The sequence below is a fragment of the Leptonychotes weddellii genome, chromosome 6, assembly GCF_054177405.1.
Source record: "Leptonychotes weddellii isolate Sample4059 chromosome 6, ASM5417740v2, whole genome shotgun sequence".
Classification (NCBI taxonomy): domain Eukaryota; kingdom Metazoa; phylum Chordata; class Mammalia; order Carnivora; family Phocidae; genus Leptonychotes; species Leptonychotes weddellii.
In genome coordinates, this window is record NC_138374.1 from 35,178,486 (window position 1) to 35,186,025 (window position 7,540).

A 7,540-nucleotide genomic window follows, 5' to 3' on the forward strand; every position below is an offset into this window, starting at 1 on the left:
ATACCTTGATTCTGGTCTTAGACAAACTGTATGTGTCCCCACGTGGCACAACAAACAGGAAAATGAGCCTCCTCCACCTCTCTCTGCTAATGACAAGATTTACTACTGTGAGCCAGGGGCGACCTTCAGAAACAGCTGACCCTGTGGGCTAATTATGCTTAGAAAGAAAAGTAAAACGTTAACTTGGTTGAAGGGTCACTGTTGCTCTTGGCATGCATTCCACACCATTCTGTTCAATGAATCAGTGGACTCCATTACGTCTATTAGGGTGCATTTTGTAGCCCATATATCCTGTCAATCTCAGGCAGAGACAAAATCAGAAATACTACTAAGGCTAACCGGCTAACAAAACCAATGCTTAAAATTCCAGGTTGATATCATACCTTCTATGCTTTGTGGATCTAAAGCCTTGATCCCTTACCAAGTGTTTTTCCAGCCACTTGAGTTAACTTCCAAATTCTTCCTCCAAGAACCATCTTTAATCCCCCAGTTTCCCCCTGCTGGCCTGCTTTCATACAGAGGTGGGACAGCTCTCCATTTGGAGGTGAATCAAGTTTCAAGTTTCACAATTTCCATAACTGAAAATGAGACCAGGCTGAGCCCACTGTGTTCTGAGTCGATAAAAACTAGGCATAGCAGGTACCAGAATGCCATGGCCACCAGGTGATAAGATGTTGCCCTAAGTCTCAGCATCGTACACTCCCCCTGGTCCCCCACCCAGCCACTGCCTTGTCCCCAGTCACCACTGAATATGTCCAATCTCTAAGGCTGGGTTTCTTCTCTGTCTCTAATTTTGTATTCTAGTTCCCATTTGGCAGTGACCCAAGTTTTCCTGGCCATCCAGGCCTCCCTTTCTTCAAGGGCTGAAACCTGACTCTTTTACCACCCAGCTACTGACATCTCAAGATGTTATCACTCACCTGACTTTGAGTTTTGCCAGCTTTCAGAGATCCAAGCTCATGTTTCCAGAATGCTACAAAACAGAAATTCTTGTTGATTTTTCTGACTCACATAACCAGATCCACCCCAAAAAGAAAGAATATTCCTGATTCAGACTCATCTTGGACAACCCTGGGCAACTGGGATACTCAATTCAATTTAATTCAATAAAAATATCTTGAGTTCTTAGATGTGTCTGGCACTTTTCCAGCTGTTGGAATTATGAAGATTAATAGGACACAGCTCCTACCCTCCCAAAGCTTGTTGCTAATTGGGAAAACACACATACAAACACAGATCTTCAACCTAATATGGTAAATGATTTAATAAGATATGAATCTGTGGCTCATTGAGAATAGTGCATGCTTCCTCCCAGAGGAGGAGGAGGAGGGAAGGTGAGCACAGAGAAGGGATGTAGTCAGGGCAAAAAAGGGAGAAAGAGATTCCCCAACGCTAGAGAGGGCACATCAGGTGGGATTTTATAAGGAGCAGACTGCACTAGCCCACCTGGAGCACTCTAGGGAGATGCAAGGATCTTAGAGGGTAGAGCCTGTATGGTAGCTTGGGAAGACTGGTCGCATACGCCCACAGTTCTCAGCCTCAGCAAAAAGCCTCACACGCAAGCCTGGGATGGAAACTTAGTCCCATCCACCCACAGAGACTCAGGCGAGAGCTCATGGGGACTTGGACAAGGAATGAATGGAATGAAAAGTGGCCAGTACAGATGATGAATAAGAGTTCTCTCAGATGCCCTGCTGGAAGTAAGATCCCCAGGCCTTCATAGAATTTTGGGGTGGGTGGAAAAAACCTCAGTTGTGGAGATAATGGATTTTTTTCTGCTAGCCCTAGCACAAGTATGGCTCAAAGCTGGTTATAATTAATTTTATAAAAATTAAACACTGTGACCGTGTGCACATGCGTGTATGTGTAAAACAAAATGTGTGTGTGCTTCCAGCGATAAGCACAAAGCCCAGAATAAATATAGAGGAGGGAACCTGACATATACATGGAATCCAGTGAAATCTTCATGGAGAAGCTGATGGGTAAACTGAGTCTTGAAGAGTAAGTTGATGGTTATCAGGTAAAGAGGGAACATAAAAGGGATCCAAGCGAGGTGAACCCCATGGGAAGTGGCGGTTGGAGTGATAGAGGGGCAGCAGAAGATTTGCCTCTAGGTTCAGGCCCACAGTCTTCTTAGGTTTTGCCTGCTACTGTTTTCTGGTTTGCATTTGTAAACAGCCCCTGATACCTTGCATGGGTTTGTGGGGTCCACCCTGGCCGTCTGTCTCCTCTTTAGGAACTACTCCAGAACCACAACCAAAAGAGTGTCTCATTTACTTTGTCATTAATTGGGCATTCTTAATCTTTCATCATAGCTAGGATGATAGAACGTTCAAGTTGAAAGTGGTTTAGCAATAACTTACTCCAAAATTATCCTTGTGCAGATGGGGGAATTGAAGGTCAGAGAAGGGAAATGACCTGTCATGTGTCTTGATGGGGTAGGGTGAAATCTGCATCCAGGACCCCTAATGGCTAATCCTGTATTCACGGTTTAGCGGTTCTTCCGTATAACTTGTTTACCTTGTTCCATGTGAATGGGTCCCCAGGTGCCCCTCAGAGTTGTGTGGCGCTAGACTGCACAAAGGACTACAGACACTGGCCCTGGGCTTCGGTCAGGTGTTCGTGCCTGCCATACTGGGAGTTTATGAGGACATGAAGAAATGGCTGAAAATGGCACTAGACCTCTCCCACCTCAGGGGGATGACAGTGCCCAGGGTCAGGGGAAGAAACCAGTGTCTTCCTCAGCAACAGAAATGTGCTCAGCAGGGACAGGAATCCGAGCTGACCCTGCTGCTTCCCTTCCAGTTCTAACAACCACCTCCCAATCCCACTTCACCCACCCTCCACCCTCCTGTTCTCTGCTACTGCCATCTGGAGGCCATGGGGCAGGAAAAGCCTAAGAAGGAGACTAGGAGACTTCCTAAGCCAAGGACAGAATGTGGTTCTTGTCACCCAAGCAGCATGGGCTGAGTGAGGCCCTTTAACTGACCCTGTCCAGGCATGGCAGGCAGCCACCAACAGCCGGACACCAGAATCCTTCCCCAGGTGGCATCCATCACAACTGTGCAATGGTTGACTGAAACCCATCCTTAGAAATGCACTTTTCCTAAGAAGGGGGAACTTAAGAGGCTCAGGCCACTGGAAAGTAATGAAACTTTCCTGATGGAGAAGCTGATAAAAAGGAGAAGAGAGACACATGAACAACATGGAGTGTCCAGTCCCAGAGCCCAGGCCAGGCAAGAGCTCTCAGCCAAAGATGACTGCTGGCTGAGCTGGGGACACCAGCTGGGGTAAAACTGGGGGAGATACCTTGCATTTGGGCTACAGCCCCTCTGGGGAGTCTTCAAAGAAAAGTAATAAGTGGGCTAGTCGGCACTTAGCCAACTGGAGATTTCCAGAAATGGGCCTTTCAGATACTCCCCAGTTCAGAGCTTTATGCACTGAACTAGCTTTATACAAAAATTACCCAAAAAAGGAGATACCAGACTATGCTGCCATCTCTAGACAGTAAGGATCTCCCGTTCCATCTACTGTGCAGATTCAGTCGGGATGGGGAGTGAAATTTGGGATGCAGGACTGGCAGAGTAGGGCTGTGTGGGGAAGCCCGGCCCTCACAGTGCTGTTACCAATGTTTCACACCATGGCCTCTTTAGAGGTGGAAAGTGGGGTCCAGAAATCCACCAATTCTTTGACACTCCTCCTATCAAAAAGTAGAATCAGGGCACATGGGTGGCTCAGTCGATTGAGCGTATAACTCTTGGTGTCTGCTCAGGTCATGATGTCAGGGTTGTGGAATCGAACCCCCTGTGGGGATCTATGCGGGGTGTGAGGCCCGCTTAAGATTCTCTCTCTCTCCCTCACCCACTGCCCTCCCCGCCCACCTCTCCCTCTCTCCCTCTCTTAAAAAAAAAAAAAAGTGTACTCTAGTCTCCGTCCCTGGAATATGGGCCAGTCTTTGTGACTTGCTCCCAACAAATAGAATACACCAGAAGTAACTTGCAAGGGTAGACTGTAAAAGGTCATGATGCATCTTCCATTCTCTATCTCTGTCTCTGTTTCTCTATGTGTGTGTGTCTCTCCGTCTCCATCTCCCTCTCCCTCTCTCACTCTCCATCAGGATGCTGGCACTTGGCGCCCAGCCACCACCAGGCAGCCACATGGCAAAGCCACATGTGGGTGTGAGGGAGGGAACCTTCTGACAATTGCGGCCCCAGGCTGTCGAGCGGCCCCAGATGGTGTTAAGTGGAGCAGAGATGAGCTGAACTCACTAAGTCAGGCCCAAATTGCCGATTCGTGAGCAAATTAAATGTTGTTGTTGGTTTAAGCTACTAAATGTTGAAGTGCTTTAACACACATCAACAGATCTGCAGACCAGAAAGCTTCTCATTTCAGACTTCTCGCTTTTGTAGTATTTGGAAACCGAGGCCCCGGTGAGGCAATGCTTGGCCATTAGGGTAGAGCTGCTGCTCAGACTCTGGCCTTTGGCCTCTGGGGCCACCGCCACGTCCTCTGCCCCACATGAGGATACATAGTCTGTGTTGACCAGCCGAGCACTCCCAGGAGGAGTGGGAGATGGAGAAGAGGCAGCATCTGGTTCCCACCAAGCAGCCTTACCTAAACAATTGGTATCTTCTCATACTGATAGCAGGCAGTGGGCTGAGCACCCGGGCTCCTAGGAATAGGATCTCCTTGCATGCCACCTAGCCCTGTTTGTATAAAGACCCCCGGGTGCCTAGCAGGGGCGAGGGAAACAATGGTGGTGTCTTTGCCAGGTCTCTGAACCCTGGGAGGCAACCCCACGCAGATATGGGGAAGGTAAAGCCGTTTCTAGCCCCGGAGTGGCGGCCTGGATGCTCAGAGGGCCTTCTCTGAGGTGGAGGGAGCCAAGGGGCAGGAGTTTTGCCCAGTTGAAGCCCAGAGCCAGAAATGAATAGGGAAGAAAGAGCAGCAAGTCTCATGCATGTGCTCTCTGGCCAGGCGTGAGGGCGGCATCCAGTTCCCCACAAAGAAAGAATAAGCCATCTTATAGCTAATTATCAGAAGAAAACAGTACTGTGCCCCTTGGTGGATGCAGATGGAATTCACTGGCTTTGAGGAACAGGGTGAAGTCAAGGGGGTGGCAGAATCACAAAGCAAAGAGGTGGGACCCCTAAGAACCAGAGAAGGGCCCCAGACCAGGTGACGGCTCTCATTTTTGATGCATGTACTTTAATGTATATCTGGCAGTCCTGAAATCAGTCGATCCATCAGCAAAAATATGAGAAATGATGACTGTGAGCCCAGGATACCCCTGGGTACTCTAGGGCAGCCAAGCAATGGGCAGGGCCCTATTTTCAGGATCTGCAACCCTGCCCTTGCAGGACTCCCCGAAGGAAACCTAAAGGAAAAGGCAGTGTAGGGATGGCGTGGTACCCACACAGGGCAGGGTTATGGGGTCAGAGCTCACAGAGGGACCTGAATTTCGCAGAGGTGGAGAGAAGGACAAGGGCCTGTGGATGAAGGCCCAAAGGAGCCCAGAGAGAAGTTATGGAGCACCCAGTGAGTGTGTGGCTGGAACCTGCGCTGGGCCCACTACTCCCCCACAGAGCCAGCACTCTTCACCCGAGGAGACTCCTAGACCTGATCCCCGCCTCTGCAGCCCACATGCTCTCTGTCCATCCCGCCACCCCGCCTGCTCTCACCTGCCTCTCCCTCACCCTTGCTTGCTGCTAAAACTCTGGGTCTGTTCTCCACTCTGCGCTGGACTTCATCTCATCCCTTTGCAGGTGCGCTGCTTGTTCAGGTCTGGCCTGAAAAGGCTCAGAGACCCAGAAGGGGGACTCCCAGCCTGATGAAGTAAGACACACCCACAGCCCACCGCAATGCAGGGCTCCACATCATCAGGACCTTAACTAAGGCCACAGGGGAATGCGTTTGAGCCCAGCAAAGGAAGAGATCAGTTCTTAGGAGGCTCCAGGAAGACTTCCTGTAGGAAGGAGCATGTGACACATCCCCTGAAGAAATTGTACGATCTAAAGGCTGAAACATGAGAAGAGGGTAGAAATCTAGGCCAAGAGAATAGTCCTAAACAAGGTTCAGTGATGAGAAACACTGTAAAAAGCAGAGAAGACTCTGCTTCCTCGGGTAGGAAGAGAGGACCCATGCTGTCATGATGCCCCACACCGTGGGCTGAGATGGATCATCGGGGCCTGGAGAAGGGGTCATCCAGAGCAGGGAGAATGCAGCTGGGCCCAGCCTGGTAGCACGCAAAGCAAGGGTGGGAAAGTCCATCAGTGTCCCTCAGGAGGGCACCTGGGGCAGGGGCTGAAATGGCAGGGGAAGTTCTGGGAGAGCATTTCCGGGGTTCCTGCCTCCCACCTATTCCGTGATGGCCATGGTTTACAGTGCAGACCCCCTGTTCCTGCGTGTCCACACATGGTTATTGAGCACATGTTCCACCCCACTGCCCCAACCCCGCACCCCACGTCAGTACCTGCCCCAGAGCCAGGGGCTGGGGTGGGGCTGGGACCCTCCAGCCAACCACGGCTCCTCATGACTGCTCATGGACGCTGGGCACGTGGGCTTCAGTCACCCAGCCCTTTCGCTGGAGCTCATGAAGAGGGTGGACACGGGGGCAGGAGGGCCTCCTGGTAGATTCCGCTTTGGCAGCACAGAAGTCTAAAGGACTCCTGTCAGAAGAGGGACCGGGATGAGGTAGTGTATACTTACCCAATGCATTCCTCAGCTCGGACTTCCAATTCATAGCTCTGAGCAGGCTCACTGGCTCTGCATGGCTCCAGTAGGACCCTGAAGCCAGAAACACTGAGGATCAGTGTGGTCTCTGAGAATTAGGCTTTCTTCACAGGGAACGGAGACTATCCCAACCACAGGGAGTGGGGGTCCCGCTGGGTCTTCTGGGGGCAAGCATCCCTAATGCCTCCAGGTAATAAGGAAGTGCTCAGTAACCAAAGGGGGGTAGTAGGGAGCTCATGGAAGGGGGTGGGGCAAGAGCTGGCTTTGGCCAACACAAGCTCCCACTCTAGGCCTCTCCAAGGGCTCATCCCCATGCCCAGCGGGAGGAGCCTTGTGGGACCCCAGGTTTCCTCAGGTGTGCACTGTGGCCTGGGGCTCTAGACTCCCTAGCGCAGTCCCGCAGCTCTCCGCTACAGGGGCGCTGGCTCTGGGAGTTTGCAAGCAGCTTAGAGCAGGGCACGGAGGGCAAGCCCCCTTTCCAGCATGTTGAGCTTTGCACTGGGTTAGCTTATCTGGGTGGCCAGCTGGTTGGCTTTACATGGCTGCCATGACTTGAGGCATCCTCCCTCATCCAGCTCAAACACCAGGTCTTCATGAATCTTCATGTTTGTTTGTTTGTTTTTAAACTCCTGCTTTATCCCTTATCACATGAGCTTAAACTTCATGGCATTACAATGAAAGGTAGGGAGTGTGGGGGGTGGAGAGGTCTGAACTGAGTATCTCCTGTGTGGCCCCAGTCATTCACTCAGACATTTGCTCCCCAGTCTCCTGGAATCCCACGACCCACGGAAGTGTTAGAGGTTTGAGA